Source organism: Chlamydotis macqueenii, chromosome 19 (assembly GCF_036417535.1).
Source record: "Chlamydotis macqueenii isolate bChlMac1 chromosome 19, bChlMac1.mat, whole genome shotgun sequence".
NCBI lineage: Eukaryota > Metazoa > Chordata > Aves > Otidiformes > Otididae > Chlamydotis > Chlamydotis macqueenii.
The window spans coordinates 6795570-6812336 of record NC_141574.1 but is presented as its reverse complement, the minus strand read 5'-3'; positions in this window follow the sequence as shown (position 1 = coordinate 6812336).

Genomic DNA, 16767 nt, shown 5'->3' with positions numbered 1-16767 from the left:
TTTGTTTGTCTGTATTTGTGTGGTGTATTTACTAGAGGTAGGTGTGTAGTCTTAGTTAGAAAAAGCGAGCCAGAAACTCCAGAAGTGTAGAGTTTTGGTTTTCTTTTGAAGCAGGTTTTCTTTTCTTTTAGGCAAGTTTTCTTCTGGAGTGCGTCTTTAAACATCATGGAAGTAGCACATGGAAATGGCATTCAAGCTGTTGGTGTGGTGGAAGGGTTAAATAACATCTACAGGGTGTCAGGAAGTTTAAAAATGTTTATACAATTTTTTTTAAAAAGCTGTCATTAACAGTTCTGTACACAACTTTTCACTTCCTAAAATCTCCACTGGTCAGACAAGCTCTTGCTTTTGCAGCCAGCCAGACGAGGCTGATGTACACTGGTTGAGAATTGTGCCCTAAAATAATTAACCGGTCACATCACAACACGGCGTCAGGGGCGGGTGTCTGCAGCTGCTGTAATCCTAGCAGACCCTTGACACTTGAAGAATCCAACCGGACGTATTTTTGAAACTGTCAAGTTTCAAAGAAGAAATAAAGTAGAGAAATTGAACTGGAACACAGCTGAGTTGGTGCAGACTGAAGTCGGCGTGTGCCCTGGAGCAAATTCCTGCTGTCCCAGAGCTGCCGTAGAGGCTGCTTAGAGCAAGTGGGGCGAGCTGCAGGCTGCCCAGCTCACACTTTGCTCCTCGTCCCGTTGGAAATAGGTGTTTGTCCCAACTGGTAGTTGAAGGGGGAAGACCTGGTTGACCCTGCTTGAGCAGGAGGCTTGGACTAGGTCATCTCCAGGCTCCCATCCGGCTTTGATGCTTCTGTCACTCTGCTTTCCCTTCCTCCTCGTATGGACTCAGGATGTTTTCGTTCACTGGCTCAGCGCAGAGGCAAAGGCTGCTCTCGTTAAGAGCTGAGACGCAGCGGACTGGGGGCTTCTACCTTCTCCCCTTTTCCATACGTGGGACCTTTGCGGGTGGGTGCTTGGGGCACAGTGCAAGCGCTTTATTTCTAGGATGCTGACAAATAGAGAAGAGGACAGTCTTGCGAGGATTGCAGTGGGGTTTTGCATCGTGCCTGCTGTTTTGTCGGCTGCTGGAGCCTGTCGTTGGAGTTTGTGGAGCTGCTCTGTGTTAGCAGCATGTCCTTCTGCATGTTGCAGCTATGACAATGAGTTGAATCTTTTCCAAAAGAGGCTCCTCTGGCATGAAGGACGTGTCCCAGGATGCTGCCGGGGTAAGATGGTGTTTCAGTGTCATCTTAATCATGGTTTTCTCCACAGGCAAAATTAATCCATGGTGCCTCTCCACTGCTGTAGAGTTGGCCCGGAATACAGAACTATTCGCTCGTTCACGCTGGCTGTGCTCAGCCCCTCCGAGTCAAGCCACGGGTGAATTAACCCAACTCAGACTGGGATTGTTCCGAATCCTGGTTTTGAAACCCACACATTTTTCTGTATTGCATTTTCTAAACTTTTTATTGCCTCTGCCTCCCTGGGGTGGCAGCTCTTTGCCATGGTAACGTGCGAGCAGCACGTTCTGTATCCCAGAAAATGCTTCACCTCCTGGGCATGAAATTCTCTTCCCTGTGTGCAGACACAGGCTTTGAAAGCCTCGGTCTCTGCTGGGGGCTACTGGTGTTCGAGTGACTTTTGAAAGGCTTTGGGCTTTGGTAAGGGGAAGGGGAATTGGAGGAGCCTGTGTGCACCTCGGCTTGGCTGAGATGGGGCTTTTTGCACTTTTCTTCCTTCGTTTTCCATCCGCTCTCCATAACCAGCCTTTTCCAGCCCGTTCTGGCCACCGGCTCCCAGAGCGAAGGGGACGCCAGGCTGTTTCAGAGACACACTGCAGAAGGAGCATGAAGATGGATCTTTCATGCCTAAAAACTCGTCTGTTTTTCTGCAATTGTACCAGTTGGTCTCAATAACAGGTAGCGTCTCACCCCGTGAGCCTTCCCTCACTGATAAGAACATCTGTGCTTATGAAATGTTCCTGGTAATTGAGATGGATTCATGGAAGTATCTCAGCTGACTCCTCTCCAGCGCAGGCAGGCGAAGTGAACCACCCGGCAGGCAGCAGCAGCTGCCTCTTCACAGTCTGAGCCACAAAAATAAAAGCCTTGCATTTAAATCTGAGCAATAGCCGTTGTCCTTTTAGGAGGAGATGGTGACCAGGCATGAACTAAAACTCAGCTTCTGCCATTCCAGGAGGTCAGTTCTTTGTCCTTAGGGCTGGAGATTCATTTCTTTCCTGGCAGATGAGCAGCGCGGGGGTGGAAGATGCAGAGCCGGGAGCCGGCGTGGCGGGATGGGTGGTGTCTGTCCCGGCAGTGGGAGATGCCCGTGGGACGGGTGTGTGGAGCTGCGCTGCGTAGCGAGGTGCAGGGGGAGAGGGGACCGCATCGCGAGGTCGAGTTGGCACCTCAAGAGCTTTCCGTTGGGTCTCCAACACCACCCGGCCAGCGAAAGGAGAGGAGAGTTACACGGTGGCTTTGGAACCGGACTCCATCAGCAAACGCCAACTCCGCCACCAGCCTGTGGCCTTCAGTAAGTTGTTTCTCTTCTCTCAGCCTTGATTTCTTTGGCCAAAGGCCATTATTTTTTCCCCAGAGTCCCCAGGACCCCAAGGTGAGCGATCGGTGGGGCACAGGCTGGACTGTCACCGGCAGCGCTGCCCAAGGGCGTGTTTGAGATTTCCGTGCATCCCGACAGGTAAGGGCGCCTTTCGTACTAACGGCTACGGAGCTGACGGCGAGGCCACGGCGCTCAGCTTTCCCCGTGCGTTGAGATCTGCATGGGGATGTCCGTGACTCGCTGCCAGGCTGAACCCTTGGAGGGTTGTTCGTTACGGGGAGCTGGGTTTGGAATTTCATACAGCGAGGATGCCAGACTTCACAGCCTCGCGGCCCTGGGACTTACCCCCCCGCGAAGGCACGTCCTGCGTGCGCGGCTCATTTTTCACGTTGCTTGTAGCAGAGGTAACGGGGAGCTGAACCGTGTGATGGAATGGCTTTCTAATGAAAACATCCGTGCTCTCGAGTTGGGCAGAAGATCAAGTCTGAGGGTGGGGCTGAGCCGTGAAGGCGAAGGGCAGCATTCCCTCGCAGGTGGGCTGCTGCGCGCCATGGGGCCATGGCCACATCCCCTTCAGCGGGGGAAAGTTCGTTTAATTTATGTAATGGCAATCGGAGGGTCATGTTTATACGGGAAACCTAAACCACAGGTTCTTCTTGTGTTTAAAGCGCAATTGTGGGAGCAGATCCTGAGCTGGCGTGCACAGACGTTGCTCTCCCCACCTCGGTGGCACGGCAGCAGCGTGTGTGGGAGCATCCTGTGACTCAGGGAAAACGTGGGGAGAGCAGTGCTTGGCGTCATCCCAGCCGGAGAGTTTGCGAAGGGTGACTTGGGGACACCCAAACTGGGCTTTCTGCATCAGCGAGGTGTCAGGAGGGAAGATCCCAGTTTGAGTCCCAAAAGTGAGCGCTGCAGTAGAGCTGATGCTGGGGACATGGGTGAGGATGAGTGCGACAGGGAGCAGGCAGCTGGGAAGCCACCAAGAGATGAATGAACAGTGAGTACCAAAATAATAGAATCACAGAACGGTTTGGGTGGGAAGGGACCTTTAAAGCCCACCCATTCCAACCCCCCTGCAAGGGGCAGGGACATCTCCAACCGGATCAGGTTGCTCAGAGCCCCGTCCGACCTGGCCTGGAATGTTCTCTCTCATCTTGTCCTTGTGTGTGAGAGCAATGTCTTTGGGAGGTGAGATCCTGCCCTAAGCACACTGCTTCCTCACCACCAGCTTGATGACCTGATGACCAGCTCCTGATGCCGGGCTGTGGGGTCGGGGATTGGGACCCCCGTTCCTGGGTGGGATCCTGTACAAGGGGAGGAGGTTTGGGTCAAGGCAGGCAGGGAACTGTTTGTCCTTGGGATCTTAAAGCTCTTTAAAATATTCCAACAGCAGCTTGGATGCATCCAGCCCCCCCACACACCCCCTGATGAGCCCAGGGACTTCTCTAAAGAAGCCCAAATCACCCTTTAAAACCACAAGTGATGTGTTGTAGCGTTCCCGGAGAGAGGAAGCTCATGTTAGCCCCCTTTCCAAAGGGCTGCTCTGGAGGCGCGGCTTGGGATCCAGCCAGTGTCCTGGAGGGAGTCGATGGCAGCGTTGTTTAGGTTGGAGCTGACAAAGACGTTGACAGAGAAAATATTTTCTGTTCCCACAGAAAGAAATCCTGCTGCAAAGTTTTTTATTGAGCAAAAAGAAATGCTTGTGCTGAAAAAATCAGAGCTTCCGCCAAAGCACAACTAAAATGCAGCAAGCGATTAGGAAACGTTCCTTAAGTCCTGAAAACCTTTGCTTGCCACAAGCAAGGGTCTCCCTGCATGTGTTGCTTAAATTAATTTCCCTCTTCATTAAGGTTTTTATTGTATTAACTTTAGTGTTTATAAAAACAACCATCAAAGGTAGCTGTGATGCTGTTAAACTGTAAAGATAATTAAAATAAAGCCGGCCTGTGAATCAAACAGGGTGAAAGAACACCTGAAAAGAGATGGGAAAGCTAAAAAAAATTCATCAAGAAGGACTTGATGCAAACAGCAAAGCTGGGAAGGGAGCTGCAGGGAGGGCTGCGGGGTGCTGCAAACAGTTCTGCCGGTGCCGAGCGCTGACGGGAGCTGCAGCTGCGCTGGCTGGCGCACGGGGAATGAGGAGCATCCTCCGAGCAGCTCTCGCCAGCATCTCTGCCACATCCAGCCTGAGGCAGCTGGGGAAGAGGCTTCCTAGCGCCAGAGGTGCCCAGCACAGAGATCCCTGTCCAAGATCCACTTTTTCCCGCAGCCAAATCTGCCGTAGGGGCTTTTTCTCACGGCCACCTGCAAAGCGATGCCGATGGTGCGTTTTTAAGCAGCCACGCAGGGCTCTGCCTCACCCCATGTCCAGGCCTTGCAGCTTTTGCAGACCTGTTGGATAATCTGGTTTATTTTCGCCTTTTCCTCTTCCCCTGAACCGGGGCTGAGGCGAGCTGGTGCCTGGACGCAGGAGGGTGACGGTGGTGGCACCGGTGTCTTTGGTCACGGTAGAGGGGCTTTGGCGCTGAGCGCGAAGGCTCGCTGTGCCGCTGTGGTTTAAAGCCCCTGTTTGTGCGTCCCACCCCTCGCCCCTCCAACGTGCAGCTTCGCTGCCCGACCCGCTGCGTGCAGTTAGCGCTTGGCCCCACCAGGCTCCCGCTCGGTGCCCTCCGAGCTGCGGGAGAAAAGCTGGCGGGAATCACTCGGCCCTTTTGTTTTATGGGGCCAGGCAGAAACTTTGGGGGGAAAAAAAAAAAAAAGAAGAAAAAGAAAAAAAAACCCCACCAAACCCAGCTGTTTTGCAAAGTCCTCCACCTCTCACCCCCAAAAATCCCCGCCGTCGGTCTCTCTGGGGGCAGGAGGACATCGTGGTCGCGGATGCCCTGTTGCTTCCAGGCCAGATGCAGCTGCAGGACGGTGATGTCTAACGCAAGCTGGGGCAGCAGCGAGGCCGTGGAACGGGGCTTCCACCTGGGCTATCGGCGCAGCGGGGACGGGGATGCGCTCACACCAGGGGTCCCAGCTGGAAATGAGTAACCGGGCGTCTTCGCCACTGCTCCCGTTGGCGTCGGGCTGCTGCAGCGCGTCAGGGACCCGGTACGTTTGCGTTTCTGCAGCAGGGCCGTTCCTCCCGCCAGATTTGCTCTTTACGCGCTGGCTGGCTCTTTCCTCTGAAAGCCACGGAATTAAAACACGCGTCGAGTGCTGCCCCTGAAGCTCGGGCTGTTTCACGTGGCTCCTCCGGAGCCTTTGCTCTGCCACGCGCCCGTGGCGCAGGAGCCGGCGGAGGAGCGGGTGATGCCTCCGTTAACCCCACCTGTTCCCCTGGCATGGGCAGCGGGGTCTGCAGAGTGGCGGGGACAGAGAAGGGGCTGTTAAGCCCGAGATTAAACCCACTGCCCCAGGGGTGAGCTGTGCTCCGGCCCAGGAGGGCTCTGCCCATCTGCAACCCCTGTGCCACCCTCGGGATAAACCGCTCCAACCGCTCGCCCTTGGCTGCTCCGCTCCAAAACCGGGGTGGCGGAGCCAGCCTGGCTCTCCGACCTCCCATCTCGCCCCGCGTCGTTCCCTGGGGCTCCTCCGTTGCGGGACGTCGGTTGGGGAGAGCAAATCGCTTTTGTTACAGACCAGACGCCGTCGAGAAAAAGGCATCCAAAAATAGAAAGTCTGAGCTGTTGAAATTATCCAGCTCAGCATGGAGCGGGGGGGAGGTGTGGGGATGTGGAGAGCTCTCCCAGCTCTTTCCACACTTTATATATGCATATATTTATATATAGTGAAACTTAACCCCTGGGACGTGCTAAAGGCTTAAAAAAAAACCCAATTCTGTTGGACTGGAGATTTTTGCCAGCTCTAAAAGGAACTTCAAGTTTACTGCTCCCCGTGCTGCTCATCAAGGAGGGAGGGCATCAGCTGGGAGGAGCTCAGGGTGTTTTATCAGCAGCTGTGGTTCAAGAGTCTGCTTTTCACTGGGCTGAAAGGGCTCGTCGTCTGGGTCAGATTCCTGCATTTTGCTAATTAGATGTGTTCAGTTATCTGAGCGTTATGGAGCAGCGCTTCTCGTGAGCTCTGAAATGCCGTGGGTGGACAGAAGGCAGGTGGGGTTTGGGGGAAACATGCAGGACAAGCACCTCGGTGCCTCTGGAGGTGGCATCCCGGTCCCCATCCCGATGCGTTGGGCACCTGGTGTCCCATGGGGAAAGCGGTCGGTGCCACTGCAAGGGGGGTCCCATCCCGAGCACTTGGCTGGGCCCTGGTCCCCATCCCAGGTCGATTCTGGACCAGCTCCTTCCCGGCCCCACCGGCAGCAGCAGAAAACGTGAAGCCGTTGCATATCATTTCAAGAAACGATTGCTTTTTTTTTTTTTTTAATACTCTTCAAATTCAACCACAAAGGAGATTTTTTTTTTTCCGCTGTTTTATATTATTCATGGCTTTTCTTAGAAAACACTGTGCCAAGGGAGGGCTGAAGGGTTCCTCGTGACGCAGCAGCTGCAGGGCGACCGTGCGGGAGCGAAAAGGAAGCGCCAAAAAACACCCACTCCAAACTGAACGGGGTTCAACCGCCTCCTCCCGGCAGGTTTGGTCCCTCACTGCCCAGCAAAACCCTACAAGTTGGACTAGATGACCTTTGAAGGTCCCTTCCAACCCTAACCATTCTATGATTCTATGAAACGCTGCTGCTCCAGCTGCCCACGCTACAGCACCCGTGAGCAGGCCGGGGGTGGAAACGGGCCGCTTCAGGCCAATTTAAACATTTTCCCTTTTCCTGTGCAACGTCCTGCCCCCGGGGCGTGGGCTCAGCGGAAGGTTGTCTCTTTCCCAGCCCCGTGGGGCTGCACCGAGAGGGACGGGACCCCCCCAACCCGTGTGTCACCGCCGCAGGTGAGACCCCAGCGGCTGAAGTAACTGGAGAAGGTGGAAAACGCACTGGAAATGGTCCCAAAATGCTCCTCGTGCTCCAAAAATCTGGTGGAGGGCGGCCACGAGGGCTTCCGCTTGGGATGACCACGGGCTTGGCTCGTGATGGGTCTCTGAGCTGCCGCCACCGGCACAAGCTGGGGGCAGGGATGTTCCCCCCAACCCCATGCCAACGCCGTAACTTGTCCCCGTGCGGCAATGAGCGATGTAGGGGTGTCCAGTATTATTCTGGTGAAATACAGTTTATCCCGCTCGGCCTCATGATTTAACCTGCAAATGTTGCTTCTTCCTCTTCGGACTCTGGGTTTTGAGCTTTTCCCAGCCTTTCCGCAGCTGCGGGAGCTGGAGCCTTCCCTCCGGTGCCAGCTGAGCCGGATGGATCAGGCCAGGAGCGGAGACTCCGAGGAAAACCGTAAATATCGCAAGACTGGTGCTGAAGCGGCGAGCTGGCAGGAGGGGAGGGAGAGGCGGAGGGAGGCGGCCGATTCTGCGGTTTTTCCGAGGCCTCGGCAGGGCCCAGTAGTTAATCATTAAAATATGCTTATATGTGGCTAATCTCTGCAGGACAATGGACTGAGAAATGATTCAACGCAGTTTACACGGGTCAGAGCAGTCGCTATAAGCGTGCCCCGAGCCTGTGGGAGCGACCAGGCTCCGATAAAAGCGGGTGGGGACGAAACGGCGGCTGGTGGGAAGAGCTCACCAAAGACCGGCCGCGCGCCCTGAGCCGCCCCGCGATCAGGCTCCAGCTCCGCGCTGAGCCCTTCTTCAAATATCGGTGATCCCTTCGGCGGTCAGCGGCTGTGGTGGGAAGGAGGGGGTCTCGCTGCCACGCGGCGCTGCTGATGGGGACCAGGATGGCCTATTTAAGTCCAAAAAGGTGAAATTCAGCAGTGCCGCGCGCTGGGGGTTGTGTCGCTCGGGTCGGGGGTGAGCAGGATGCTCTTCTACGAGGCAGGTCGGACGCAGGGCAGTGGCTGGTTTTGGTGAAACGCCGTTTGGGTTGCGGTTTCGGAAACGTGACGGTGTTAGTGGCGTTAGCGCGGCGTTATCCCACAGGGACGCGCAGCACCGAGCAGGCGCTGCTGCCAGGGCTTTGCAGCAGCTCTATAAGGGGATAGAAGGGGGGAAAAAAGGAATGGAAATGGATTTTAGTGGACTTCGATCGGCCTGTGAGAGGGAATACATCAGCTGAGCGCTTCGTGAGCTGACCCTGACAGCTGTCTCAAGTCCCGTCCTCCTGCGAGCTCGGCGCTTGGCTCCCAGCTTTCCCACCAGCGGGTTTCGGCTTGGTCCCCATTATCGTCCGCAGCCCTGCGGGACGGATGCACGGGGCGCCGTTGGTGGGTGCAGCTGGGACCCTCCAGCGTAGAACCGACCGCGGCTGGGGTGAGGATGTGTCTGCTGGAGGGAGGGGTGACACCGAGCCGTCTGCCAGCCCTGCTCCCTGCTGCGGGATACCCCACAGCGCCGTTCAGTGCAGTTATTTGTAGCTCCGCGGCACAGACATTGACTCCTGCGGCCACGCACGCCCCTGCCCTTGCTGCCAGGCCTGAGATAAGCAGTAAATCCCAGCATCTCCAGGCATCAGTTTCATCCTGCTACTTGCTTTTCCTCCAGTCTTTTAGTTTAATATTATTTAATCTCTTTGTGTGACTTCTGCCTTTTGTCCATTTTAAAGTCATATATGGTTGATTTACACCAAACCCCACATTACACAAAATCAACTTTTATCTCCCTTTTCCCTGCTTGCAAACGAGCAAATGGGTGAAGGACTTCCAGAGGTAACGGTGGCTGTGGCGGCCAGCTGCTCTCTGATCCAGAAAATGAAGAGCGCAGCCTGTTTCCTGTTAAATTTTGCTGGTTGCATTGATTTACATTGTTTGTCTCATGTTTTACGGCTTCCAAGCTGATGTTACGTTAAGCTGGCTGGAGTTTAGGCAAGAAATCAGATGCAGGCACTGGCAGGCTTCCCCAGCCGCATTCGCGAGGGCTGATCGCATAGTCACATTTTCTTAGTCACTGGAGGAGAAACAGCAGCGCTGCCGCGCTTGCGTCGCGGCCGGTTTACATCGACGCTGTGCCAGTAAAAGGCTCTTGTCTGATGATTTTTGGAAATTTAAATTGTGGGGCAATGCAGGTGGTGGAGGGGCTGCGTCCCCCTGCGCCATGGCTGGGCGCTCCTCCAGCCACCGAAGTCATGGTTTGGTGGCCATGGCCATGGAGCGTCTCCTGTCTTTATCTTGACCCATGAGCTTTCTTTTTTTAATCTCATATTCTTCCCCATCCTGTTGAGGAGGGGATTGAGAGGGCGGCAGCCAGCCAAGGCCACCCCACCAAAACCACGGATTGGGCCAGAAATTCGTGTATGTGTGTGTGTGTGTATAGAATGATAGACTGTCTCAAGTTGGAAGGGACCCATAAGGATAGAATCATAGAATCACAGACTGGTTTGGGTGGGAAGGGACCGTTAAAGCCCACCCAGTCCAACCCCCCCTGCAAGGAGCAGGGACATCTCCAACCAGATCAGGTTGCTCAGAGCCCCGTCCAACCTGGCCTGGAATGTTTCCAGGGATGGGGCATCCACCGCCTCTCTGGGCAACCTGGGACAGTGTTCTATCACCCTCATTGTAATTTTTTTTTCCTAATACCTAATCTAAATCTACCTCCCTCTATTTTGAAACCATTGCCCCTTGTCCCGTCACAACAGGCCCTGCTGAAGAGTTTTTCCCCATCTTTCCTGTAGCCCCGTTTTAGGTACTGGAGGGATCATCGTGTCCAACTCCCTGCTCCTCGCAGGACTGCCTAAAACTAAACCAGATGACAGAGCATCATCCGGATGCTCCTTGAACTCTGACAGGCTTGGTGCCATCACCGCTTCCCTGAGGAGCCTGTTGCGGGGTGTGTGCGTGCATTACAGATACAAAAATGCATTTTAGGCAAAGCAGGATGAGTTTCCAGGGCACGAGGACTCTGTGCAGATAAATGGGACTGCATCTCGCTGGGGTCGGGGGCTGCAGGTCAGCGCTTTGCGGGGAGGAGGAGAGAGCTGCCTCTCGCGCCAGGCCGGCGTGGGGAGGTCATTCATAGGGGCACGGCTGATTCGAGGTGGGACGTTGCAGATCTGGGGTCCCCGATGGTTTGCTACCATCAGCCGTGCTGGCTCTGGATGTGGATGTGCCCACGGAAAAAAAAAAAACAAACAAAACCAACCCAAAACAACTGTTTTCCATCCATCTCAGGTTAGTCAGAGGCTGTCTGCAGAGCAAGGCAGGGATTTCTGCCCGAAGGAACCCAAAGTATTTGGAATCGAAAGCCCTGATCTAAGGGTAAAAGCTTCCAGGCCACACGAGTGAAGAAAGCTTCTTATTTCGTTTTACAAGTGTCAGCAGCGCGTTGGCTGGGGAGTTCTGCCCTTTCTGCTCCACTTCTGGCAGAGGAAGTCTCATTTTTCCTTCAGAAAGCGAGAAATAGAATATTCCTGTAGGACTGAATGTGGGAGAACGTGCAGAAGTGAATATTGGGGAAGGCACCTCCAGAAAATTCAGCTGGTTCCTACGGCGATAGGTCGATCGGTGTTCGGCACTCGCTGCAGATCGTCCGCGTACGTGTGTGTATTTGGAAATAACAGGGGAGCTGTGCGGGGGGTGTTGGGTGCAGGATGGGCTCAGCCAGGCCTGGTTGTGCCATTTCTGGTCCCTCTCTCTCCATCGCAGCCTGGAAAATTGGTGTATTGATGGCCGCTCTCTTTTATTGATTTAAAAGTACTGTTGGGGGAAGCTGGGTTCGTTATTTGCCTCTGCCAGTGCAATTTTGGTTTTCTTAAGAAAAAAAAATAGAGTATTTCTTTTTCACATAAAGGCGCAGAAGTTTGGTAGATCATTTCTTTGGTGCGTTTTATTCCCTTCTGTGCTGCTTTTGAAATTTCCCATCTGTTTTATGGCTGAGGGGGCTGTTATCCACCGGTTAGCGCTGGGGACGGGGAGAGAGGAGGTCTGGCTTTCGTAGCTTGTTTACCATCAGTGTCTAGTTTCATATCGGCTGGTTTTTGGCGGGTGCAGGTTTCAGACGTCTTCACGCCCTCAGGTTCTCAGTTGGGTCTCACCGCTCCCATCATCTCTCCGCCGAAGGTGCCTCCTCCATTTTCGGTGAGGGCTGTTTCCTCTCCCAGCAGCGTCTCGGCGAGCTCAGAGAAAGCGTTAAATGCCGCGCTCCCATTTCCAAAGGCTGCTGTGAAAATAAATGATTGATGGAAGCCAAACAAGAAGAGGGAGCCCTGCAGAAGGTATCGCTCCCCTATTTACCCTTCTCCCAGACTTTGGCCCGGAGGTTCAGGCTTCTCCCGTTTCACAACACGCCTCACTCAAGACCTGAAGATACGGCCTTGGGAATTAAAAATGGGTCTAAACAAGGAGTCTTCAAGCAACATCCTGGGCTGTTCAGCCACTGCAAGCAGGGAAAACCACTGCCAGGGTGCTGGATCCAGCAAATGAGCCTGTCCCCAAAAGCAATGGGATTTTATTTGTAACTTTTTTAGGGCATCCCATTACCCTTCTCTCCCTCCAGGTAAGGTGCCAAACTGCGATCACTGACCTGACACTCGCTGGTGATGAGCCTGACAGCAGCGGGACCGCACGGCAGCCCCCGTGGGGGGAGAATTGGGATTTAATTCACTTTCTTTTAGCTGAGAAAAATCAAGCTCAGCCTTAAAGGAGGCAGGGGATGATGAACATATTGCAAGTCTGGAGCAAGAAACCATGGTGGGGACGGGATTTAAATTCTGTCTTCTCTCATCTTTAATAGTGTGAATGTTAACACCACTTGTAAGAAACCCAAAGAAAAGGGCTGCACCTTGTGTGATTTCATCAGCAGCATTAATGGTGTTCCTTCAGAGCTCCGTGCAATTTAAAAATCATTTACACTTCTATAGCTCCTTGCAAGCTGGCCAGCTAACGAAGGGACGAGGGACGGACTGGCCGCGCACTGGCTGTACGATCATGGCTTTCAAAATGCCCCCGCCTTGTGTGTGATGGAGATGCTGACACATTTAGACGACGGGATATCTTTGTTTTCAGAACAGCTGCAGCTGCCAGAGCCAACTCCTGCAAGCCCAGCCACGCTGGCCATCCTGCTCCGGAGTAATTCATCGCACAGACCGCAGCCAACTGCGGCCGAGACGATTTCGCTGATGTCTCGCTGCCACCATCACAACCAGAAGGTGTGGAAGTCTTTGACCCAACGCAAGCAGAGCTCTGTGTCTTTGGCAGAGAGTTTTGGGGTGTTTTTTTTTAAATTTTTTTAGGTGCTGGAGTTTGAGAGCTTCTCCTTCAACTCCTTGCACTGTTTTCCAGACACAAATTAGATCATTTCTTGTGTCACTGGCATTATAAATAAGCTAATGGATATTTAGCTCATTAAGTGGGCACCACACGTGCTACTGCTTTACAAACTCAGGACATAATCCTGCAAACCACTGGGCATTTTCAGCCATTTAAACTTCACGGGACAAGTTCTGCAAGAAACAGCTTATCCCCCTTCTGTCAAGGGTCAGCGTGCGGCCGGCAGTGCTTTCCCAGGCAGATGTGCATGGATGTGATGGACAAACGTGCTGAGGACGGGCTGCGCGGGTGCAGCGGGACTCTGAGGAGCATCGCTCCTTGCTGACGGATGAAAGCCCGGTGCTTCCCTCCCTGCCTCCATGACCAGCGACGCCGGGCCGCTCAGTGAAAGCAGCCGAGAGCATCACGCATCCCTTGGAGCAAACGCTTCCAGCAGCGTGGTAGTGGTTGCACAAGGCTTAACCAACTTAGCCAGTCTCTGCGCTATTGGATTTTTTAAAAGTGTTTAATTTTTTTTTTTTTAGGGAAACCTAAAGGAAGGGAAGGAATTAGGCAATGGCTTGTTCTTGGATGTTCCTGTGCCGGAGACAAGCGCTCTGCCTGCACACGTCCGTCGTGCCACATCGGCAGCTGTCTGCAAGCCAAGAACACGGGAAGATGCCTATAAATGTAAAAGAGGAGAGCATTCACTCCTGCTTTCTGACTGGAAAAACAGCTCCTTCTATATTTATTGGATGGCTAGGACTGCCTACTGGCTGGAAAAACCGCGACCAGAGAGGACTCTGCACCTCCAGAGGTTCCTACAGCTGGGGAAAAAAATCCTCCCTGTGAAACAAATACATCTGGTGCCCAAAACGCCTCAGCTACCAGAACAGGGACGAGGACTGCACACAGATATTCCAAGCCCCATAATTATTTCTCCAGGCACGTGGAAATATCAGTCCTCAGCTGTCATATTTAGAAAGCAGCAGACACGAGATCAGACAAAGACGGGACCACGGAGCGATTTATCACAAAGAGCTGCTTTACGGGGCCAGACCAGAAACCGCCTCGTGCCTCCCTGAGCTGCAAGTGGGTTAAGGTGGGGTTGCAGCCACCTAAAGAAAAGTCTGTGTTCTCCTGACTTGGATAATCTCAGTTTAAATCCTCCTGAAGTGGTGCTTGCAGCAGAAAAGCCAGCTCTGCTTGGTGACAGAGCGTGGCCCTGCCGGGATTTTAGGGAAATAAGGGGTCAAAGCTGGGGCTGGCGGGGAGGTGGGTTCCGCAGGGCTGCAGCGGATCCCTGTGCTGGCAGCTGAGGCTTTTTGCAAGCAAACACTGAGAATGGGGTATTTCTCGTCCCACAGTGACTCCCAGGGCTTGGTTTTGCTGGCTTTGGCTGTGAAATACAAATTGTGTGGCTATCGGAGGTGCCCAGCCCGTGGGTGCGTGCACCACATCTGCTCCCGCATCCCCTGGGCAAACCTCGCACCGCTGACGTGATCGACAGGCGAGGCAGCCGGGCCAGAAAAATAATATCGGTAGCAGAGAAAAGCAATAAAAACGAGCGTGCCTCTGGGAAATGCAGAGAGAGACATCCGCATCCTTCCTCGCAGGGTTCGCAGCTGACAGGTTTGCTCTGCTCGTGAGACAGACTGCGCTCAGGGCAGGGCGTGAATCCGGATGCAGGAGCATCTATTCGGCAGGAACGTCTTATTCTCCTGCTGCGAGGGGATGCAGAGGAATGTCATCAGCTTAATGCCTTGTGGGGCCTCTTTTCCCAAAACTCAGAGGCTGGTGAGCACAGTCCTTGGATGTTCTCGTCTGCTGGGGATCGTAAGTCTTCCCTGAACATCCAGCCTGGGTTTTTTTTTTTTTTGGTCAGTTTGCACTTACAGACATCGCTACGATCCACGTGCTCCCTGTCCTGCCATGATGTGCAGCCAGGAGCGGGGTATTCCTGTCCCCTGCTTCTGGGATCTGGGATAACCCCCAGCCCCAGATAATTTTAGGGCATCTCAGAGGCTGGGATGTGGAGAGGGATGCTGCCCCATGGTCCTCCCTGACCGAGGGACCAGCCGAGGGCTGTGCTGGTTTAACTGCGGCAGCTGGTTTGTCAGTAAGGTGCTAAGCCCGTCCTTTTCCCCTATCCAGAGGGCAGTTTGTTCCTGTTCATAAAGGCAGAGCTGGCAGGATTGACTTAAGCAATCTGTGTTGCTGACACTGAGCCAACTCAGCACTCAAGCAGGGTTGCTCGGGGGAGGAAGGATGCCCGGCCGCGCTCTGGGCTGGGACACAGCACAGGCACACGCGAGGCTTGGGATTTCTGAATTCCTTCTACCTAAAGGCCAAATGAATTTCCCAGATGCACAGAACAGGCTGAAATCCAACCCAGCTTCTTTGTGCTTTATCATATCGGTATCTCAAATTCCTCTGCTCCCTCAGTTCCTTCTATAATGGATTTATCTATGTATAATCTTCTATAATGGAGGTAATAGAGATTTTTTTTTGAGGCAGAAGCAACAGCTGAGCAGCAAGCAACTCTCCTCCATCTGCCTCTCAGTGAAGGAGAGATCCTCCCCGCGTGAGACAGCCAGCGAAAAGCTGGGTTGTGCAATCGCTGCTGAGGCATTCGAGGAAAAAGAATAATATTTAACAGTTCTGGCAAGAACGTGCCTGAGCCAGCAAGCACAGCTCTCCTTGCTCTGGGCTGGAGAATGAGCTGTGCAGAGCCAGAGGGAAATTCTTTACGTTCTTAGGATTGGGAAGGTGGAATTAAGGTAAAATACTCCTGGATGAGGGCCAGGGTATCTGGACTAGCAAACTTTGTCTTGCTTTTAAACATCACACTCGAATTGTATTCAGGAATACTTGTGGAGTGGAGTTGGTGTCAGGAAAAGCATTGTATTGGAAGTCCAGGGAGGGAAAAAAACCAAAAAAACCACCATTTTTGTCTCTGAATGTGCCAGACCTCCAGCTAGCAGAGGTCAGGGCAGCGCGCTGGGGACTGCGCTCGCTCGCACGCTGGCCCAGCAACTTGTGTGATGTGGTAGGAGAGATGCCGCTCACCGGACGGGCCTTGGTGCGGGTGCAAAGCGGCACAGTGTGTCACCGCTGCTGAGCTGTGACAACCCGCCTCGCCTGCGGCTGCGCAGGACGGTTTCTGGCTCCTCCGCGTGCCCCGGACCCCCGGTGTGCCCCACACCTGATGTGTGGAGGGAGCACGGAAGCAGCCGCCGGGCTCGGTCCCTCCGGGCAATGATGCCCAGCTCGCTCTCTGCCATAGCAGCGGTTTGGAAGAAAAGTTTGGTTTGTGTTGTGTCTCATGTCGTGGCTCTCCTTTGGAAATAACATGATAAAAAAAAAAGGTTAATGTAGGCTCCTAAGTAGCACCAGCTTTTGGGACCTCGGGCTGCTCTTCCTTCCTCCTCCTCCCGCCAGCGCCGTGTGGCACTGCTGGAACTTAAAGCCTGGGAACAACCATAAGCTGTGCCACCGCCGAGGGAAAACCGGGCACAAAGCAGGCATGGCCACCAGATCCTGCTCCTGTTTCCCTTGGAGCCCAGCAAACCCCGGGCCGTGGTCCCACAGCACCAGCCCCGCTCCCCCCAGAGCTGCGCCTTCCACCCCGGGCTCATCCTTCATCCCACGCGCGGCAGGGAGGAATTATTTCCCAGCTTTAAGGAACAAAACAGGAGCAGGCCAACAAGGAACAGCCGATGCAACTGTCAAATAACGAGCAATTAAACGCTTCTGGTAACGTTTATCCCCTCGCAACAGCAGCTTCACGGCCCAGTTACACTCTGCCTGCACCCAGGCTTTGTGTGGCGCGATATTTGATGGGTTATTTGATCCGCGGCTCTCAAACGAGCATTGATTAAAGGAGGGCCCAGCGTGGGGCACCCGCTACGCACGGTAGCTCCGTCTGCTTCCCGCAGCAGCCTTGTGCTTTTCCCCTTCCCCTTGGA